A 24,231-nucleotide genomic window follows, 5' to 3' on the forward strand; every position below is an offset into this window, starting at 1 on the left:
AAGGAACAACCAAATCAGGATAAGAGCGCAGGTTACCACAACAACCATCAGCTCTATGAAGACCTTGCCCTTATCGAGTGTAATGGTACAACCTCTGACTCGTAAACACATATCATGCATAAGTCAATGAACATTTCCATCTCTTGCCAGTAAAATACCACCCACCTTACCGAAATGCACAATAAGCCCCTTCCCACTCTCCCACGGAAGCCACTAGAAGTTCAAAATCACACACATTACCATAAGAGTCACCCAGACGAATCCTGAGACGATGCATTGTTTTACTTCCACCTTTATTCTGGCGATAGGGCAGTGGTGAGACAAAAGGGAATTTGTGTTTAGCCTCAGATTTAATGTTGGGAAGAGGAGAGAATGGGGGAACCAATGGGAGTAGAAGAACTGGGTGGGTGTGGTACGGCGGTTAAAATGCAGACAGTGACAGTTGCCTTGAACTTGAACCCCCCTGAGTTCCCCTTAACCACGGCTCTTTTCCCGTACTCCTCTCTGCCCCGATGGCGGGGATGCCTTTGTTGAACTGTCTGCATTAACTCTTCGCGCCTCTCTTCGCACCCCCCAGCCCCTCTCTTCTCCAGCCACCTCCGCCTATTAGAGGGGCCTTCCTCAGACCTTCCACGGCTGCTTTCGGGACACCCTTCTGGTCCCATCCAACGCCACTGTGTGTGTATGCTAATTTGACCGAAGGGTTCTGTTCCCACACACTAGATCTCAGATTTCTTATTTTGTTTTTAAGTGATTAAGGGAGAAGCTCCACTAGCTTTCTGCCTTCCCATGACACTAGACACACGTTTCAGAATCTGTCGAAAGTGTCAGATTTGATCCATTCTCTAATGGGATTGATTGGTATTCAAACAACAATCAAATCCAATAAGCACTGTTTAATATAATTCTCCATAACTAACTTACTTTATGGTTTCAACATCTGACCCAAAAATGTTCTATGTTAAAGAGAAGCTGCGATTGGAGTGGATGCACAGTTGATGTAGGTCGAAACCAAATACAAGATGATAGGATTTCTGTCAATCAAGGAGAGATCAAGACCGTCAAGACCCTTTCAACAACAGCAATGTTGATTTGTGATAGTTATTGAGTTAACCTAAACCCTCAGTGACATTTAAACTTCCCCTCAACTACACCAATTGAAAGTTGAGTGCTTGAACTGAGCAAACATGGCCGAATGCCGTTAAATTTGACGAGATTGTATAACCAACCTTTTGAGTTTCCTTGATTGCATTTGGCCTTCCACCAATTCACTTTACAAATGCTATTGTCATAATTAAGGACAGAAGTAAACTAGATCCCTCTTGTTAAATAGTTATAGTAGGCTATACTTAGTTAGTCTCAACAATCCTATGTGTCCTGTTGAGAGCCTTGAGAGTGTTCATGTATACGATTGCTCAAGAACAAATGATACGTAATATTTTAAGAGGATCCAAACAAGGTTTGTGCCAAAATAACTTGATAGTGAGGATGAGGAAGTGGAGGTGGGGGATGGTAGGAGGAGGGGGATTTAGGTCTACACAGTTTTCTCAGGTCTTTTGGTTAGTGACAGGCAAGTGTAATGGTCCTTCAAGTAATGGAATCGACCACTCGAGTAACATGTGCATGCACACACTCATTCATTCACTCACTCACTGAAAGCAAACCTCTTTTGCATATGAATGACATCACCATAAAGTTTGGAGGGACTTTTTGGCAGTTGAGGAGGATGCAGGGGGTTGAGAGGGCTGTGAAAGAGAAAACATTACTCACATTGCTTACTGCCTCCATTCGCCAGCTCTGGCCAAACTGGTTGACATTCCAGGACAGGATTCACTTGATGCACCCAAAACAAACAAAGACAGTGGCCACAATTGATCAGTGATCAATGCTTTTTACTTGATCCATTGATATTTCAGCACAATGCTTTGTTACTTTATTTTGTTCTTCTGTTGATAACATTTTTATGTTGATGACATATTTATCATAATTTTAGCATGCACCTCTGGCCACTGTCTTTTTGCTCACTGCATGGAATGGCCGTGCAACGAAAGATGGCAAAAGCAGCAAACTATGGACAAACAACCGCTTAAAGAGGTCAAAATTATTTGAACAGGGTGACTGCTTATACTTGGCACTGACCACAGTTGGATCCAAGGACACGCATCCTCGGTCCATAGTGATAGGTTGAGAACGCGTTTCCCTCTAAAACCACACAGAATGGACTCCTAGGGGCACATTCCTGCATGGTAATGATGATGCTGAGGAACCTATGAAAGGAGCAGCACCCGAATTCTTGCCCATTGGACAACTACCAAAACCCGCCATTTTCCCCTCTGTACTCCCTTGGCGCTGGCCCTGGTGCCACTGTCCATCAAACAGCTATGGTCAGAAATGTGAATCTTCCATTTTACGTATCAGGTTAAAGCTATGTTGACAGACCGTTTCCGCCATCTTGGAATGCCTAAGAGTCTGTATTCATACATCGCTCTCATGTTAGATGTAGCTAATGTATGCTTCTCCCGAAAGAAGGCTACACCCTCTAAATGTTAACTAACTACAGCAACTCCTTATTTGCGCATGCTAATCCTTTGTTTGAAGCATTCACATTATCAGGCGATAAAATGGCAAGTGACCTCAAGTATTGTAAATCAACATTGTGCGTCGTCAAATGACGCTCACAGAGCCAATACGATTTGTAGCCCATATGGGGCGGCAGGGTAGCCTAGTGCTTAGAGCGTTGGACTAGTAACCGAAAGGTTGCAAGTTCAAATCCCCAAGCTGACAAGTTACAAATCTGTCGTTCTGCCCCTGAACAGGCAGTTAACCCACTGTTCCTAGGCCATCATTGAAAATAAGAGTTTGTTCTTAACTGACTTGCCTAGTTAAATAAATATACTTAAAAAAAAAATAGAACATTGAATTCTTCCTCTATTTTCCATGGCTCCCTCTTGTTGACATGATGCCAATGGATGACGGGGCTACAAAAGGAGTAGCAGGAGCGTTCCACAGACAAGCTGGGTGACTTTACCCTGGACCTGACCCTGACCAACCTGTGAGTCCAAGCAGCAGCTAGCTCAGACCATAATCCACCATCAGTCCGACAACAGTTCCGTTGTGTAGCTAGTATTGCTCAAATGTGCTTAACATCACGGCTCAGTTCATTAAAGCCTATAGCGCTCAGCAAATGCAACTTGTCTCTTGGCAGGTTGACAAAAACCAGTGAATTAGATTATGAGGACGATAACACCGCCAAGAAACATGGAGGGCGAGGGGAGATGTCACAAAAGACTGGATGTTAACGCCTGGAACATAATGTATTTGCAACCTGGCCCAGTTAATAAGGGCACTGTAATATTTGCATGGAGTGGATGTTTATTTGTACAGCCAATTGTTTTCTGCTGGCCATAGCTATACAAAACAGTAGAGTTTCTTCTAGAACTCCAACACTATCCAATGTGGAAATCAAAATCCTGTATCGGCATGCTTGCAGCATTAAAATGTTTACATTAAATTGCACAAAGATTCATGAAATGAAAACAACTGCTTGATAAGACTATGCTGTTAGGGTTGCATTTCATTTGTTTTACAGTATATTTACAGTCCTATACACTAGGGTCAGCAGACTCTTTTACATGACAATGGTAGTGACTTGTGAGGGCCCATATGCCGGTGTTGGCACATTTGCCATATGTGGTGTCAGACATCTCAGGGGGACGGTACACTGTGACATGCAGTACACAGAGGACTACACACCTGAGTAGGGTTGTGTGTGTGCGCGTGTGCGTGTGCGTGTGTCCTTGAGTTCTTTGTGTTGAGTAAAATAAAAGAAATTAGAGAAATTGTGGATTTCATTTACAAAAAAATCCATCTCAATTATGTATTGAATTGGAATTTTACTTTTTAGGTTTTACTTTTTATCACAATTATTATGATGATTATTGTGATCTCAAGTAGCTCAACACTAAACGTATAAGATCCTTAGTCCTGTGGAATTTGGCAATAGAATATTACAGTCCTGGCTCTGAATTACTCTTAACAGTAAATCTGCTAACAGCTTCAAAGTAGGGCTAGTATGTCTTGTGATATACTGTCAGTGATTTTTTGGGGTCTTCCACCTTCTCTTCTTACATGCCAATAGATTCATGACGATGGACAGAAATAGAACAAAACTGTTGTTTTCTGTTTGTTTTCAATGTAAACTTTTATTACTAATCCATGACAAGACAGTTTGTTTTTCATACAAAGGCACACGTGGTTCATTCAGTGCATTCTAGCATTACATAATACATTAACATATAGATTGCATAACACAAACAACATCGGTTTCTAAAAATATCTGAAAGACATTTTCCATCTCGGTGCAAAACAAAAACAAGAAACATAATTATTTAATAACTTCAGCGAGCCACAAATTTGTTTGAACGTAATGCGAATAGACTGGTTTAGCCATCCCTGAAGTTCTTTTTAGTTACGGATCAAAAATGTTTTCAATTCAAGCTTATCCAGGCAGAAAGTAATAATATAGCAAATGTGTATATCAAAATAATACATTATACAAATTCAGGACCAAGATAGTCTCCTTAACTAATTACAAGCAACGGAATAGATTGTTAAAGAAAATACTTCAAAGTTGCATAGATAATCAATTGGAATAGAAATAGTGCAACTTCCTGAAAATGTATATAAAACAAACTAAGTCCTATGATAGTGCTTGCATTATTCGCATTTGCTCGCATGTGTATTGTGTGGTCGTGTAATTGTTGTATGCGTGTATGCGATAATGTCAAGTAACAGGAAATAAGGAAGACTTTGAAATTCTGTATTTATCATGTCTTAACCTAAAGTACCTGTTACTTCGCTGACTTGGGGTTGCTAGGGAAAGCCAGGCTACTGCATTCAAAGCCTACCTTGGAAAGCTTTAAGTGGTTTAGTAAGTTCCTAGCACACTGTTTCGCAGTCAGCTAAAAGCTTGACTCGGCGAGACAACCGCTACGTCTTATATTGTCAATAACAGAATCCTGAATCATCTGGCCCTAAGCTTGAATCTAATGTGGAGTTAACATCTATTTCTGCATTTAGTCAACAGAGCTCTGCTCACGATATTAGTGTTCTACACTGTTTGGGGCAAGAGGCTTAGGGCCAGCATATCAATCTGTTATTGGAAAAATTCAAAACTAAAATGTCTCTCGACAATTTTTTTATAAATCATTCAATGTTGTTATGTTCCATCTGTAATTCTAACTTCTCTCTCTCTCTCTCTCTCTTCTCTCGCTTCACGCACATGCCACACGCACACGCACGGCACACAAAACACCACAAACACACACAACACACACACACACACACACACACACACACACACACACACACACACACACACACACACACACACACACACACACACACACACACACACACACACACACACACACACACACACACAACACACACACAAAAAACCTAACAACTGTGAGAGAAAACTGAATAAACAGTATAATATTTCATGAGATTGTTCGCCCAAAAATAATTCAGTTGAAGGCTTGCCCAATATATTTGGTAGCAGACCAACAACAGTTGCATAGAGTATAAAGACAACAGCTCTCCCAATCGCCTGTGTGTCATATGACACACGGAGCCGTCCAATCGCAGTGCAGTATTCTTCACTGCTGCCGTGGGTCTCACATTCATGTATCTGTCAGTCATAGCAACTAGTAAATAATAAAACATAAACATAAAAATGGGCTAAAATCCTAACCATTATGATCTAGGTAGGTCTATGTTATTTATACAGCTTGTTATACAACATTCCCATGCAACACCATGGACTCTATTCATACATTGTTATTTACTTTAAATTAAAGTAGTAGTAGTAGTAGTAGTAGTCAATCAAGTTTATTTTATATAGCCCTTCGTACATCAGCTAATATCTCGAAGTGCTGTACAGAAACCCAGCCTAAAACCCCAAACAGCAAGCAATGCCGGTGTAGAAGCACGGTGGCTAGGAAAAACTCCCTAGAAAGGCCAAAACCTAGGAAGAAACCTAGAGAGGAACCAGGCTATGAGGGGTGGCCAGTCCTCTTCTGGCTACTAGTAGTAGTAGTAGTAAAGTGCTCTATGCTATTATATAAATGTTTGCACTTAAGAATCTGTATTGCAAGGAACATTTCCTCACATGTAACATACACTGAGTGTACAAAACATTTAAGGACACCTTCCTACTATTGAGTTGCAGCCTCAATTCATCGGGTGGCATGGACTCTACAAGGTGTCGAAAAGCGTTCAACAGGGATGCTGGCCTATGTTGACTCCAATACTTCTCACAGTTGTGTCAAGTTGGCTGGATGTCCTTTGGCTGGTGGACCATTCTTGATACACACGGGAAACTGTTAAGTGTGCAAAACCCAGCAGTGTTGCAGTTCTTGACACAAATCGGTGTGCCTGGCACCTACTACCATACCCCGTTCAAAGGCACTTACATTTTTTTGTCTTGCCCACTCACGCTCTGAATGGCACACACACAATCCATGTCTCAATTGTCTCAAGGCTTAAACATCCTTCTTTAACCTGTCTCCTTCCCTTCATCTACACTGATTGAAGTGGATTTAACAAGTGACATCAATAAGGGATCATAGCTTTCACCTGGATTCACCTGGTCAGTCTGTCATGGAAAGAGCAGGTGTTCTTAATGTTTTGTGTAGATGTTATTGAGGCTGCAAGCAAATACTGTAGGTACACAGCACATGTAATGTATCTCATTCATAGCACAGTGTATCCAAGAATCACTGCTTCTCTGTTCATCTTGGATCCTGAGATTTGCTCTTGTTTTCCACGCCACCAACCCACTTTCTTATTGGCTTAAGAAAGGAAACAAAACCAATCCAGATTGGCCCTTGCTGGATAACAAAACCCAGGCCGGAGGTCCAACCACACATCAGAGGCAGCTAAAGTGCTCTGATGCTCAAATGTTGGGGCACAAGTCAGAGTATAGTGGACAAACATTGTTGTAATGTGCCTGTTCCATTGCAAATACTAGGGATGGGTTGGTAGTTTGTGGGCAACTTTTCTTCTCCCAGTGGATTACTGCTCGCTGTTTTTTCTGCCCTCTATCAGTGTTCTGGACCATTATTTGCCTGGAGGGGGGAAAAAATGTATGTTAGAAGCAGGGGTTGGAACCAAAATGATTTTCCAATCGTTCCCGAACAGAACCCCTATATTATTTGTTCCGTTCCAGTGTTCCGGACAGAATAATAAAGTTCTGAACCGGTTGAAGAAGAAAAAAGTAGTGGTTTATATAGTTAATATTTTTTTTAAAATATTTTTTATTTGTGAAATCGACATCGTTTTTATATTTAGCTTATTACTTTACCTCACCAATTAGCACGGATAGAGCATCTTGCTATGGAACAGGTAGGCTAGTTGTTTGCATGTTTAATTGGTCAGAGATGATGTGACTGAAGTTTCACGGGTGGGGAGAGAGCGAGATTAAGCTGTGGACATGGAGGAACATGGTTTGAAGCGCTGAGCATCATGACATGACTTGGGAGTGTGTAGAGGCTATTACTAGCATCAGAACTGAATTGCAGAATTATATACTAGACATTAGGAATATTTTTGGAACAGAAAATAACATTATTAACCAGTTCTCAAGATTTGAAAATAACAGTTCTGTTCCGGAACACTAGAGATCCTTGACAGACGTTGTAATTTTCTGGTTTTCGGTTCTGTTCCCTGAACCGGTTCCAACCACGGTTAAAACACCACCATATATAAAACAAACTCAAAATAAAGCCAGTACATTATGTGTTCAAATATTTCCTAGTGAACGGCCAGTCTCTTTCATATAGCAAAAACCATCCGGGAGTTTCTGACAAGTGGCCTTAGGTGCGCCTGGTCTGGTTGTAGCTGAGGTAAGCCCGGCTCTGTGTGCCGGGCGCAGACTGCCAGCTAGCCAAGGGGATTGAGGGTGAAGTTGAAAGGCACTGCCGGGAGCCTGGTACGCTAAGGGGCCATAATGCAAAGAGGAAGCATGTGACACACCCTAAGCTGTAGGAGCTGAGACTGAGGGACTTCTGCCCTTTTATTTTAGAGCCACTCAGACAAGCAACTTAAAATCTTACCCAAGGGTCACAGAGTACATAGAGAACCAGCCATGATGTTTGTGGTTGTCTGGTTTCAAAACTACAATGGGTAGAGCCAGCATGCTAACTAGCTAGCATCATGTTAGCCATATTAGCTATTAGCTAGAATCATGTTAGCCATATTAGCTATTACCCAGAATCATGTTAGCCATGCCAGATAGCATTTCGATAGAAGTTTAATATGTACTGTATGTCAATGGGCTAACTACAAGTAAAGGAAGGACATTTCCAATGAAATGCAACATGAGACAGAAGGGGTGTCACAAAAGGGGTTTAGGGTATTGGTGTCGGTTTGAGTTATTGGGAAGCATGGTCTTGTTTTTGTTGAGTGGCCTATGGTGAATGAGCTAGTTAATGGTAAATTTACAACCMCAGCATGTGGGCCAATAAAACCAGGGGGACATACAGGACGATGAGAATGATTGTGAGAGGGGGGGGGGAGAGAAAGAGGGAGAGAGAGTAGAGTGGAGGACGCTGGTAATTAAGAGTCTAAGGGAGTGTGAGAGGGGGCACACACTGCTCAGAGCAAACTTTGTGCACAGAATCCTCACTCTTATTTATGCACCCTGTCTATTCTCCCCTCCCTTCTACCCTTTATCTTCTTCCTGGCCTTTCCTCTCTCTCCATTCACTTGTCTCTCCCTCTGAATGAATAGTYACAGCKCTRTGGTGTCCCCCCCACCAACRCCCCCACCGTACACCCCTTAAACTCCCCCTCTAGCTCAGTCTTGAATAGGGAGTCGAATTGAGCAAACAGTCAGCCTGTCAGCTCAATAGGAGGTCTGGCCGTGAACTTCAAGTCCTTCCCAGGCCCCCAKCGTCACATTGGGGAGAKAGGCAKGGAGTKGGGAGGGAGGTGTGGGSTTGGGRGGCTGTGGGGAGACAGGAGGGAGGGGGTGAGTGKGAGCCACAGACACAGMCAGACTTTAGGRGGCCCCTACGTGCCAATATTGGGGGGACCTCTGCCTGCCACARAAGTTCCCAAGACTGGAGCTTTYGCTGGAGCTATGGGGGAGGGTGCTCCAKGTCCCAGCTGCCTCCCCCCACCCCCTAGTCTAGGCAGGAGGGGTGTGTGCAGACGGGACAGTGTCTGCCCCCTGCCCAAACTCCAGCCCTCCAGACCCGCACACTCAGACGCAAGCTGCTGACTGTGCCCACCCACCCCCTCGACTCGCCTCGCTCCCAGCCCGCACAGGCCACACATCATCTCATTACCCAACGCCAGCCACTCTACTGTCTACTGTTTGTATTGTTTTGGGCTCTGCATAATTTACACAGTAAATTGAGAATGGCCCTGGCCCCTGCTCAATCTACCACCTGTTTACAGAGACTGCCCGTGATTAGTGGGTTTGCATTAGATTAGACACTGTTACTACTAAGATTCTCATGCGATGTTTTGTTAGACTGGCTCCCCAACATAGAAACTTTGAATGTTGTTGGTTTTGTCAGGATTTTTTTCTATCTCTACATTTGGCTTAATCAGCTGCTATAGTTTATTTGAATATCCTTAATTGATTCATTATGTCTAGTCCTAACAGCAATGTCTCTGTAGACCTCATGCAGCGGAACACCTTGGTGGGATTGGCGACGAGACAGACTTAATAGCACTCTAGTGTTTCACTGTCCATATGCATGGGTAGTAACTCAGTAGCCTATCCATTAGCAATGCTCTGGCACCGTACAGTATCTTAGCGATAGCACTGTCTCGACCTCCAGTATGCAGACACAAACAAAGGGAGTTCTCTCCGTGAGGCACGGACAATGGCACACATTGTTTACCGGCTGCCTTATTTAACCGGGCCCGGCCGACTCTAATTGGTGTTTTGGTTATTAAGCGTTTTTTAAACTTGCAGCTCCCTGCTCGGAATAAAGGAGTCGCTACAACAAGCTTGCTTAGGAGAACAATACACGACTTGTCTCAGCACCAGCTCCCCCAAAACCTCACCCACCAACACAAAGACAGCTTTCCTCTACTGAGACCTCGCTATCATACTCTCATTCGGCCTTTGCCTCTCTCGCTCCCTCTCTCTGTCTCTCAACCACACTCACTCGCTCCTGGTTCCTTTCTCTCTGTGTTGGTGTTGTACTGCAGTCTCTGTCTGAGTAGCATACGCTGGCTCATGGGCGTCACAGTTTTCTCCTTTAAAGATATGCTCTGAACTGCTTTTAGCATTTTTAACTAAACAGTCACTTGCGTAAATGTTTACATGTCAGCAAATTAGGATCATTAATTACAAAAACGGAATGATAAGACTTGGTGAAAATAAATATTGCAAAAAGCGTACTGTCTCTTTGATTACTATTGATAATAAGAATAGTGATGATGATATTATATAGCCCTAGCTAATATTTGTTAATAGTCTCTGGGTGTAACTATCTTGTGTAATATGCTAAATGTGGAACATTCATGTCTCAGATGTTCTGATCAGGGAATACGGCCCGCGTATTTCAACCAAAATGGCAGCCGTCGCCATGTCGGGCATGTGTGTGAAGAGGATGGCACAACAATTCCCAAACGGGAAGAAAACTAGGCTGTTCAGAGCACAGATGCCCACTGAATGCCTCCTGAGAGAGCGCGAGAGCAAGGAGTGATTTAATGCAAGCACACACACAAAAACCCCAGCCTGCCCCCCCACCCATCAACGCGTCCCGTGATTTCTGCAATTAGCAAACACATCTGAGGTGCTTAAAAGCAAGGCCAGCCTGGCAGAGGGAGGGAGCGAGAGAGAAGGGAGGGTCCGGAGGAGAAGGAAAGGATGGGGTGATGGTGGCGGTGGTGGTGTTATGGAGGCATGATGCCGCATGGTGGGCTCAGGGCTGTTATTGTTACCTGCTCTCTCTGGTCCTCACTTCCATTTCATGCCAGCGAGCGTCGTCCTAAGATGGTGGCGTGGGCTACGTCTCGCGGTACAGGAGAATGGGGAAGGCAGCTGAGGATGAAGCGAGGGAGGGGAGAAGGGGAGAGGCGATACGGAGGAGGGCGAGAAGAGGGAGGCAAAGTCAACAGCAACCTCTCTTCCTCTCCTTGTTTTTCAGCCTCATTTTGCCAACATTCTGTCACGGTGGTGTTGGTAGTCTGCACACAAAAATAAGAATAGGGAAAGAGATGAGGCAAAAAGACAAAATGTGAGTATGTGGTTTAACCAGCCGAGATACACATACATGCATTTGTATGTATATACACGCACCCACACATGTCTTTTCTCATGGTACAGTCTGCCCCTGAGCATGCAAATGACTTTCATTATGCAAATGCATGCAAATCAGATCCAAGCATCTGAGAATCAAGCCTGGGAAGAAAAAAAATTGACACAGAGATTGAATGAAAGAATGAAAGAGAAAAAGAACAGGGGGGAAATCCTTTTGAGTGGCAGGAGGCGGTAAGTCAGGTAAATGGTATGTGGAGGAACAACGGTGGCCCAAATTGGACAAACAAGATTACCTATTCTATTATGAAGATGACTTATCTTTTTTCTGACTGCACTGTATTTTAACATCATACTTGATATCATACAAGTTTCACATGAAGTTAAGTTCAGACTCACATCATCTGCAATAGTAAGCAAGGAGATTGCTCCAGCTAACATAGTCTTTTCAGCAATTCCACAATGTCTTCCCTTTCATTCAAGGACGCAACAAGGACTTGAGCTCCGTTATTGAAAAAACACATGAATTTCACATGTGATCACGTGATCTTATGTGAAGTTAATGTGATAACATAACCAACATGTAAAAGCAACATGTGATAACATGAAACTACACGTGAAAACATTTGAGCACACGTGAAAACATGGTCTTGTGAAAGAAATGTGACAACATGGGGATGCAAATTTTTTAAACGTTTTTCACATGTGAAACTGCAAATTTCACATGTTGCTTTTACTACAATTCACGTGAGGTGAAAACCTGTTATTCTCCACACGTGAAAAGGTGGTGTAAATGTAAACATGTGAACATATGGTTTCACATGTGAACAACTAACCTCACTTGTCTCTTTTCATGTTTTTTTTGTAAAGGAAGTAATGATACTTGGAGATTTAAGGTAAGCGGTACGCTGTTCAGCTAGAATAGTGTAATACTGTATATTTAATCAATATGATGACATTTGATGACTCAGTGCTGACTTTTCAATATGACGCATTGGGATTTGAAATCACACTCTCTATATTTGGAGTACGCTGATCTTTCTGCTGTGTCACAAAGTCTGTAGTATTCTCAGAAGTCCTCTACAGATGAATTACCTACAATGTATCTCTGCAATTAGCAAAAAAGTGCCACCTGCGCTGCTATTTTAGTTCTAAATTAATCTGACTATTATATCATCATTGATTTCCTTTACTTATTTCATCAATTTGGGGGTTTTCTGTATAGTTGTCTAACGTTGGTGGGGCATATTATTTACTTTGTCCTGAATCACTATGATAAATATAATGGTGTATTATTAACAAAGCTGAGATTTACTTTGAAGTACAAAGTGTAGGAATAGAGGTGAAATCAGTTACTGAAACAGACATGGTGGTGTAGAAAGGAAGATCATACGTAATGCCGTGAACCAAGAGGTTGTGAGTTCATATCCCAGGTGAGGACATGTTAAATAATAATTACTGTATAAATAAACATACACGATGTAATCATTTGTGTCAAATATGTCAATTGAAAACACTGTGACTGTGGGACCTTTTGTTTGCAGGGCATCACCTATGTAATCATGTTAAATATCCCCACATGTACTGTAAGTCGTACCAAAACCACATGAAAGGATATGTGATCACATGTGAAAATATAATATAATACAGTGGGAGAAAGGCTGTGACCTAGAAGGGGATTGCTGTCCGAAATATGCTGCTGGAGTCACAGATGGTTGGCTGTATGAGATCAAATGTTGTGAAACTTCATTATAACAAAGACAACAATGCTACAGTATCAACATACTAGGTTGATGAAGAGGTTGATGGAGGTTGATGAAGAGGTTGCTGGAGCTATTGTATCAACATGCTAGGTTGATGAAGAGGTTGGCGGAGCTATTATGTTAGCCTTCGCATTCTTTTAGCACAAACTCAAACTAGTCAAACATATTGTAGTGGTGCCTTTCCATGTCATTCTCCGGCCAAGCTACACATGCAAGTAACCCAAGAGCTACAAACTAACTCCACCAATCTGGGTTGGAATCTACTAACTAGCGACCAGCCTAGCCTATACATGACATTTGGTGAACCAACGAGCAGACTGATCGGGGAGGRGAGAGCTGCTGTCTGTTTTCACTCTCAGGCTAGAGGAAGGAGGCAGCTTTCGTTTCAGGGTGCCAGTAGGGAGACACTATTTTGTAGGCTGTAATGGGGGAGTAGGGCTTGGGGTGAAGGGAATGGGCTTGGGAGTATGAGAGAGTAGGCTAGGAGGAAGGGAGGGGCAGTAGTAGAGGGGGTGGGGTACCACTGAATGGTGGCAAACCTCTCCTAATTGGCACTTGACATTTTTTTGCCATTGGCACTATAGTGGGCCGGCTTTCAAGCCCGCTCTGAGTCCTTGTTGGAAAAGTGCCATATGCAAATATGGCGAATGGGCTCCATTRTGAAGCCTCTGATATTAACAGCTCAGGGAACAATGATTTTGTGTGCTTACTCTGGACTCGTAGGTGTGTGAGCGAGAACAAGACAATGGCTGCCAAAGCCGCTTCGGTCTGAACAGCCCCTTCACATGACGTTCTGACAAGTAATTTCACCAGAATGGCCTTCTGTGGACTGAGGCTCTGTCAGGCTCTGTCCAAAAGCTTTGTTCAAGACTGAAATAGTTTGTTTCAGTTTGTGCAATATTTGCCAAACTTCTGAAAATGTAATATTTCTCTTTTTGTTGAGAGGCTCTTTTTCCTAACTGTTAAAATATACAGAAAAAGATTTGCTTTTTTCAAAAAACGCATCCTATGTTAAAGCATTACCAGTTGAGCACATTGTTCTAAATGCTAGAATGTATAGTGTTCTGTAATCCTTCTGATATTTCTCTATTTGGATTGTTTACCCTTCACTAGCTCCCGGCGCAACAGTGGAGGGAGATCAAAACATAAGTCCTGTCTCCCTTTGGAGACTTCTTGGCAAATCAATGATGAATTGTAGCAAAACTGAGAAGCATTTTCAAAGACCGAGAAATGATAAGAGACTGATCTTGGACAGATAGGCCAAACAAACTCCCAGCACTAACTTCCAAGAGGAAACATATAAAGCAGATTGTCAAAGGCCGTAAAGCAGTTCCATCTTTATCTCCACACAAGTCGAAACTGTCAGGGAGGAAACAGAACAACGGGTCCAACAATAGCACCCACCTCCGGTGTGGTCCGAACCAAGTCAAAGTACACCTGTTACTGCTAAGTTACCAAACTTAATCTCCTTTGTCTGGGTGGGCCCATTGACTTCTGTAAACGCCTGAAATACATTAATTTCTCTGTGAGCGACAGGGAGGCGGGGGACACTTTAGAAATAGCAAAGTCTGCCCCTCTGTACCAGCCCAACAGTGAAGCCATTTTCCAAACTCTGTTGGTGTGTTCTGTTGAGAGAAAGGGAGGCAGAGAAAAGGGGTAAGAATCACTGGGCCTTTTTCAGAAACCCATCTGGCTGTTAGGACCCGGAGGTGCTGAAATGGTGGTAAAGGAGCCCATTGTCTCCCTGTGACAAGTGGACTAGCTCTATTGACTGTAAAGTCTACTGGTGTGGGGCCGCCTAGGCCCGGCCACAATGCCTGCTTTTCTACTTGACACTTGGAGTCTAAATCTGCTTGCCTAGTGCTTGAAAGCTAAGACAAATCCACCAAACCCTCCCTCTGCCCCCCTTCCTTCCYTTCTCCTCTCCCTCCCTCCACCCTTTCTCTTTATCCCCCTCTCTCTTTGCCTCCCTCCACTCCAGACAGGGCTACAATAGAGTCCCGGAGGTTTTGTGGAACTCCTGTTTTTGTGCCATTTTCAGGCAGGCAGTGCAAATGCCGTCTTTCCTCTGGGGTAGGGTTGCAAAATTCCAGGAACTTTCAATGAACTCCCTGGTGTTCGAGAAATCCTGGTTGGAAGATTCTGGATTTCCTGCTTATTCCCTCCTTACTCCGTGCATCCTCCAACCAGAAAGTTCCTGGAATTTTGCAACCGTACTCTAGGGTCCCTAGTGTGGACTGTTTTTGATATGACTGTGCCACACACAGTCATCCCCCTTATCGCCACCAACAAAACAGCTGCACCAGTGCACACACCTTTATGGCAATCTGTCACTGACTTCATATCATCTTCTCTTGAAATAGTATTCATGCTTATCGTACAAATTGTAGCTAATTGGAGAGAAGAAATACTATTTTACTGCCTGAAAAATAAATACAAACTGATGTCAGAAAGCTAATCTAACTTTGCTAAAATCTCTACCCATAAATGTTGTCAATCAATCAAATTTTACTTGCATAACACTTTGTAAAAGGCCAATTTGTCACATTAACAACCACAACGGCATGTATGTAGCTATACATCCACCGATAACAACCAAGAACAGTCGTTGGGGCCTTGTTCCAGTTCCCCTGGATTCTTCCGTTGGTAATGACAGTAGCTAGGGAAAACAGACAAAGAGCCAGGTACCACTGTGCCACCGGAGGAGGTGACATCACCGCCTGTCACTTGCTGTCAAGGCCCTCGTCTCTCTCGTTCCCTCGCTGAGCCCTGAGCTCAAATGTCACACTCAGCACCTGCAATGCAGCAGGCAGGGACCGCTGCACAACACGCTAAAATTGACATTGTGAGTGTTGTTGCTATACAAACGCTCCAACAGGAGTTTCAGTCTAGTCCGACGTGCCATATTGGAGTAAGTATTGTGTTTGTTATCAAAGCAGAATTCAAATGTATAAATTTAGCCGAGTAAATGTGATTAAAACCCTGTTTAGGCCATTGATCACCAGATAACGTGTTTTTCAAACATACTGGTGCTATAGTATACAATTTACTCTCCAATTTCTCTGTAATGTCTTGAAGCTATGGAAGGCTGATTTGGCCGAAAGACAGAAAAATCATACTAGAGGCCTCACTCGACATGATTCTTTTTCTAGTTGAAAAGAAATCAACATCATTGCCTTTATGACTGATTGAAGGTGTGAAGATCTGATTGACCAATTACTCCCACTATTGGCTGAGGCCCGGATTGTTCCCTCTCTCATGGCTCTGTCACTGGGGGCAGTTTCTGGTTGATTGCCCTCGGACCACTCCCCCACAGAGCCCCACACAGTGGCATTCAACAAGACCCATCAGGCCTTTCCACATGGTAGCACCTCATGCAATGGAGGCTTCGCCATGGCCCATTCACAACCAAGCCAACTGTCACCTCAAATCAAACACCCAAACAAAAGCAAAATCAAACACCTTCCCACATGAAAGAAAGAGGGGGAGAAAACAAATAAACAACCATCTAGCTTAACAAAACTGGCCTCAAACAAATCTGTCCATTCGACTATGTGCTGGCAGGGGATTAACTTAAAAAGTCCATTGTAAACTTCCACAATCCAAATAACGTATGACATTAGAGGCTATAATCAGCAACCATACTTTCTATTCATTTCACCTGTTTCCCAAACCGCATTAACTAAAACCCCATCAGCCGAGTACAGATTTGCTACAACCGTAGGATGGTTACTTGCAGCTACTGACTGACCAATTTGTTAACCACTTCGGCAAAGTCCGCAGTCAGCACCATTCAGGTTGCCGTTGGTTCTTTGGGACCCGCCCACCACTGCTGGCCATGTGATCGTAAGTATAAGCCGCTGCATGCAGCCCCACACAGAGGGATCAGGGGCTTATTAGATTACAAGTGATCCTGTTGGACCAACCGGGCTGCTACGGACCAATGCCACCGGCCATGTACAAATACGTGGAAATATGTGTATGGCATTATGTGTATAGCTCATTATTTTTAGAGATCAATCTCAAAGAGATCAGGCTTTCCCAACTATATGGCTCAGGGGGAAATATAAAAAATTCTAATACTCAAATATGTAAATTTATAAGAAACTCAACAAATACTCAAACTCTCAAATCTGCTGCTAAAATTCTCAGAGGCAATTGTGATATATTTGAGGCAATAACAGAGACCAGATAGTTCTAATTGTCAAGCTGAGTTAAAAAGACACACACACGTACACATACACACATAAACCTGTGCAATTGGATGACATCACACGACTTACTTGACTTTTTCTTCTGCTCCCATGTCCTATGATGTCGGCCATTGTTTTGCTTGTTTTTCTGTGAATGGTAGAATGGGGTGGTGCGGCATGGGGGGTATGTGTTGGGGATCTTGATGCCTTTCAGGAGCGTAATGGGATTCTTGTTACTTTCGGTTATCTAGCTTTATGAAGAATGTACATCACTCATACAGCTAGATAACCAAAGATAACAACCAACCCCTAAGGCTGCCCATCCTCTTGTGCCACAGGTGATACGCAAGGGCCAGATTCTGACCTATAATCAGGAAAAAATAGTATTAACAATCAGAAAAATTAAGACTTTAATTTCCCTTTTCAAACTTAAGTGCACCCTGAGTAAACTGTAGCAGTTCTATGGAGAGGTCTGGTCACATTCATGCAGTACCTAAAATGTAAGAAATGCTGATTATTTTAAATGAATCAACTTTCATCAAATGTGTACTTAACAGTTCACAAAAATACCAGAACCTCCTGACCCTCTGCTTAAAGTACTCATCAGCAATTGGCCACTTACTAACTGTAACATTTCCCTGCCAATCCRCCCTCACTGTTCTGCTGTTACAAAGCCTTTGATTGGACGGCCAGCCCGTAACATGGCAGCCAAAGCCTTGACTCCTCAAAGTCAAATAATCAGCGTGAGGCTTGATCAAAACACCAGTCCAAACTGGTTACGGCGCCAGTCTTCCCAGACCACTCCTCTCCACCCCTGCGCCCACCCCTATGGTGAGGCAGTCTTTCACAAGGACTGGCTCCATAGGAGGGTAATGGCTTCAAACGCCCCCCACGCCATGTCCAAAATGTATTTTTTTAATTAAAACTGTTTTACTGTAAGATACAGAGAGAAGGGTTTGTCTCTTGCATTTGCATATCTATTAGAGATTCCACACTAAATTGGGGAGGGCATGTTCAATGTTGGGGTCAGAATATGGCACAAAAGCACAAACACACACAAGTGCAAACCTACACACACAGATACACACACACACACACACACACACACACACACACACACACACACACACACACACACACACACACACACACACACAGAGTACACACATTTCTGGCACATGGCACAAGGGCCAATTAAAAGTTTTTTTGTCTGCCCAGCCCTACAATGAGGCTCCTCCCATCTATACATGTTCTAATGACTGACAGGAGATAGATGGAGGGAGAGAGAGAGAGAAAGACAGAGAACATTCTCCCCTTTAGTGTACACATCTTTACCTGTAGTCTCACACTGTTGGCAGATAACACATCCTCTCCTTACTGTCAGCTAGAACAAGAATTCAAGCTTGAAAATGTATTCTATCTTATTTTGGTTCATAATCTACCAGTCACCATAAGGATTTCTAACCACCTTTATCATTTCTTACTACAGTATGCTACACAAGGACAAAGCAAGGCTCTTTGAAAGCATCCGCACTCGCAAACATGCATATTCCATACAGTACATGCACATACACCCATGCACGCAAGCACACACACACGTGCAAACCAAACAAAAGCGTGCACACATGCTGGAAATAGGAATGATACTATCTTTCCTGAAAAAGTGACTATTCACCCAGGAAGGTATTTCTTCCTGCCAAGGACAAAATGCCATCAAAACAAAATACTGATGCAGTTACAGAAATGTCCTGATCTCTACGTGTCTTTTTGTCAGAGAGAGAATTGACATGCTACAACATCCTTTGAAATGATATCTGACATGGATATTGGATAAACTTTGTTTAAATAGTGAGACTTGATTATATAAGCATAAAGGGTTATCAATACATTTATCTCAGTTATTAATTTGTGCTGTTTATTGGCACAGTCAATAACTTGATTGTACATATAATGCATGAAATTATTTTGAATTATACTGTCCCAGGATTAATATTTGAAATCCAACTAAATAATAATAATAATTTACTGTTTTTGTGACACTGTACACAGTATGTGAGACAGTTGTGTGAATATATATTTTTTTTTAAATTGCAAAGTTATTATATAATATAAATACTTATAATACTACCACAAACGATAAATAGCATTATATTCTCAACATTATATTGAAAACAATCAAAAACGTGCATTTTATGTTATTTTCAAGAAATTACATTTACCATGTATTTCATCATTTGCAGTGGAGAGTTTGAATTGGAAAGTTGTTGTTTTTATTATCCTATTTTATTAATCAATATTATTACAATTCATATTATTGCCATTATTATTGTTTTTATTATACTGTGCAAATTCCAAATAGTTTGATACGCAGTTGCGACGTTTCCTTCTTGACCAACTTTATTTCAAGTAATAATAATAAACATTATTTAAGGAAATAAAGTAAGAAATAATATGTTTCATATTAGGCCTACATTGCGCCAGATAAGATTACAAATAACTCACACTGCGCAACAGTAACGAAGCTCACCTCAGATTCAGCACCACAGCAGTGGACAGCGGCCTTGTCTCTTAGTAGCCTTCAGTGCCAGGATTTCAACACCACTATAACGTATCAAAATCCCTGATAAGCATATTAACTATCATACAATCAGTTTGTTAAAAATAACTGCATTTGTCTTCTTGTTTTAACAGTTAACCTAGGCCTACCCCTTGGTAAATTCAGATAGGCCTATATGGCGCAGTAACGTGCCAGGGAGAGATCCGGTTCGACTGTCTATTACTGCATCTTGCCAACCTCATAATTGTCAAGGGGTATAACTCATTCAACCATTCATTCATTCATTCAAACAAACCTAATCCCTCCTCGTCATTGGATAAGACGTTGGTGACGTCCTTCAAATTGATCCTTAGGAATAATTGAAGCGCACAGGGATAGGCTGCATTGAAAATGTTTGATGACGCAATACACAATGCATATATTTTCTGTAGATGTATTTTAGGTACAAAGAACGTAGTTATAGCTTTATAATAAAGTGATCAATGTATGCCATTGAGATATGACGTAAATCGATGTAATTCAATCCAACCTGATCCGTAATTTATTGGCACATTGCTGTTGCTCAGGTCTCAATGCTTATGCACGAGGCACGAACTGAGGTCATTTCTAAATGTTCATCATATGTAATTGGCGCGGTCCATGCAATCTGTTGGCAGAGGGCCTAAACTACTGTAGCCTACCGCTGCACACTGGAACCTTGTGGAGTCATAATACCAACAGCGTTCACTGCTACGAAAAAATGACGAGCTTGACAAGTATGAACGCAAAGGTGTAGATATGCAGTAAAATAACATTTCATTTCTGTATTCTCTTGTGAAATTATGATTGATTGATACGGTATTAATATCCATAGGCTTAGTCAATTTGTAATACTTTATTAACTATTGACTCGAATTTACTAAGTTTTCAACGGGTACTTTCACTGCACTCTTATGCACAAATTATATCATATAGGCTAATTTAATAACAAAAGGTCAGTGCTATCGAGGATCCTTGGGACATCCCTACCCTAAACCCTAACCGTAACCATATCAATAACCATAACCATTACCTTAACCATTTCGACTTCAACGGGGTATGGACGTTCCAAGGATCCCGGATATCATGGACTACAAAAAACTACGATTTTAGCAAAACACGTCCTACAATGTCTCTTCCATTTGGATTTTGTGCAAGTGATTTAACTGAGTTAAAGTGAACAATGTCTAAGCCATACCTGCCCAGTTATTAAAACTGTAAGAGATTGTGGTGTATTTATATTACCTATGCCACCTGCTCTGTTGCGCCTATATGTCTCTCCATTGAATCCTGAAAAAAACAAAAACAAGAAACGCTTATTTTCCAACCCAACTGCAGTCCTATGGTAACTGTCCGGTTTAGGTCAACAATTACAACAACCCAGTCTCGTTTGAACTGAGTATATAACTTTTTTTTATTGTGCCTACAGACAGGTACGAAGCCTCAAGCCTGCATCTGCCCCTCTAGATATGACGTTGAGGCGACATAAAACCATTACATGGTCCAAGATAGTAGGCTAAAATTCACGAGAGCGTTGTTAAGTAATCTACCTGTATAAAGGCACCTGAGCTAGATAGGTACCCGAGTCTAGAGGTAGGACACGCCCCAGATGACATCTCCAAAAGCACCCTAAAGACATATAGGCAATAGGCAGATCGATTTTTAGACAAGGCCTTCAACAATACTCGTAAGAAAACGAGTCAGACCTACATTACGCACAACCCACAATCCAGCTAAGTGCTTGGGAGAAATGTGCAGATTAAATTATTTGCAATTTAATAAAGAAAACACGCACGTTTATGGATAGTATGTCACCAGATGTAGCACGAACTATAACACCAAACCAAACAACAACCTGGCTGTGCAAAAGCAATTCACTTTTTGATCTTAGGCCGCAAAATACAAGCGTTACATTTCATATAATTCTGCAGTCTCTTTACTTACACATCATACCATGGCCTATGACAACTAATGTGTACGCAATCTGCTATTGCGCTATTAACGTATGTATTAGTGTCCTGTACAGGCCTACCACTGTCACATATATAGTACTACTTCACAAAGCATAATGGTGGTACATATCAATGCTCTATGCTCCAGTAATGTGCACACGTGTGCTCAGAAGGCCGCGTATTCGGCGTGCACGTGCGGATTGGATGGCCTTGTGATTCCCCATCCATCCGTTATAGGTGTGAGCAGTTGTACTTTATACTATATTCCTATTAATCATTTTTATAGTCTGGACTCGAATCTCAATTGATCAACTGATCGAGGCCTAACCTACATTTCGAATAGGCGACTTTTCCTTAAAACTATAGAAATGTAATACATTAATGTAGCCTACATTATGTGGCAAATTACACGCCGGATGACATATAGACAATTTCCCTGTGATGTTTTAGAAGTATATCTGGCTATATCAATAATTTATGTAGAAATGGCATGGTATGTAAAATGACATATGATTTCTATTACCTCTGTGGGTCTGCGTCTGTCTGGGTGATGCATGTGGAACCTTGCCGTGTGAGGGGCATGGTTAGTCTACTCCATAGTGCGTAATGGAGGTCGTTATCAAGCCCCCTAGCCCGAGATTGCCCATATCCCATCTTTCTTTGTTTGCTCAAAATGATTCAACTAGAATAGGTGAAGTGTTGGGTGTAATGAAGGAGAAAGCTGTATCGTATCTAATGCATTGTAAGCCTGACCTTTCAGTCATTAAATTCAAGTGAGACCACATCCAAAATTGAGGATATATCGAACTGGTTGTTTCCTATGCTACAAACATAATTTCAGCCTACAAAATTAAACAAGCTGTAATGGATAGGCTAGTTGTTTTTTGTCTTGTAGGATATCTAATATGCGGATACCATTCAATATAAATTATCATACACAATCTTCAAATGAGCATAAACATTGCAATTGATAGCCTATTCGATTGATACAGGACAACCGGTGCCAAAGACGTATAGCTCGATATTGCACGAGTCTCATACAGTGAGTGCCAACCCCACCAGGATAAAATGATGCGCTAGCGTGTTCTTTTATTTGTTATGTTTTATGCTATACATGCATGCAAAATTACGACTGCGTTGTCCACATCCGCGTCAATAGCACGCAACAGAACATACATTTTCTAATCATATATGCCATACTCACCCCGGTGTCTGCCAGCCACGGTTACAAACGCTCTCCACAACAATCAACCGAGCGAGTCAAGAGATGTAGAACAACTGAGCGCTTGTAGGTTGGCTCGCGCCTGGTCTTGAGCTTCATGGCTGCAGCTCGCTGTGACGTCGCGCTGGCCCCATCCATTCATCTTTTCGCGGCCGGGTCCCCCCTTGTTTATAATCGAGATTATTTCCCATAGAGATGGTGTTCGCCTCCCCCCGCTGAGAGCGAAGTGAACTGTTCGCTGTGCCTTGCGCTCGCCATTCCTCTTGTACAATGCATATGAACTTAAACATGCCTGCCAAAAAGCATATAGCATCGCCAAGACCCTCCCCTTATGACACGACAGTAGGGGCCTCTTTGACACGATGCAGCTCTATTGTGTCCCCTCCCTCTGAAATTAAGAAAACGGGCTGCGATATGAATATATTCAACATCTCTCCCAACCATGGTTTTGTATTACCGTAAATGTCATCGCCCTCAAGAGTGCACGTGTCCAAGATATTCGTCTCATATAGGCTAGGCTACTACAATCCTTTATGTCTGTTCATGGCGTCCATTTTCTTGTGATTTCATGCCAACGTTATGAGGATGAGTTTATATGAATCAGTGATATGGGCTTCAAAGCTCCCATAGGGATACATTTCAAATATTGAGTGAAATAACTCTATTGCTTTGTGAAAGTCTAAAAAGTTTGGCATGACTGGTTGGAGAGAGGTTTAGACCCTGGCTCCTGTGGGATTATATGAATTCCATGTAATCTTGTCTAGTTACCAATATTCGTTTGACGTGAAGGCCCCTGCGACTATGGACTAACTCCTGCGCCTGAATCAAGTGCGCGCATTCCCCATTCCCTTTGTCTGTCTCTTTGATACATAAGACTCGTGGAATGTGACCACTGGATCGCCAGGGTGAGACCGTGCAAATCAACTTTTACCGTCAGCAACGAGTCCAGACCAGCAGACAAGGGCCAAGAAAGGGGTCTAGGTCGGTTGATTATCATAATAATCAGATCGTGGGGATGAAAATCTCCTTTGAATAAATTACTTATTCAATAGGAGGTTCGACTGCCAAAGAGACAACTTTGTCAGCCACAGTTGTTGTTGGTTTCTCTCTATCAGTGTTCAGGGGTCCCCATTTCTTTCTCTCCAAATGTTGGACGCTTCCTAGAGATCAAACTATAAATACGGCTACTGTTTCTTTCCCGGGCTTAGCTTGGTAAGCTTTTTTTCTTCTCTCCAGCTCACAA

The 24,231-nt window shown here is 42.3% G+C and overlaps 1 long non-coding RNA gene across 1 annotated transcript; it reads right to left on the reverse strand.

The window, feature by feature from the left end:
• Positions 1-6,757: 6,757 nt before the first annotated feature.
• Positions 6,758-23,041, reverse strand: LOC111965108 (uncharacterized). Its single transcript, XR_002877471.2, has 4 exons — positions 22,971-23,041; positions 17,330-17,603; positions 10,968-11,213; positions 6,758-7,130 (listed from the first exon to the last, which is right to left on the reverse strand). It is a non-coding gene; the product is annotated as an uncharacterized lncRNA (long non-coding RNA).
• Between the last annotated feature and the right edge of the window lie 1,190 nt (positions 23,042-24,231).

The sequence above is a fragment of the Salvelinus sp. IW2-2015 genome, linkage group LG6.1, assembly GCF_002910315.2.
Source record: "Salvelinus sp. IW2-2015 linkage group LG6.1, ASM291031v2, whole genome shotgun sequence".
NCBI lineage: Eukaryota > Metazoa > Chordata > Actinopteri > Salmoniformes > Salmonidae > Salvelinus > Salvelinus sp. IW2-2015.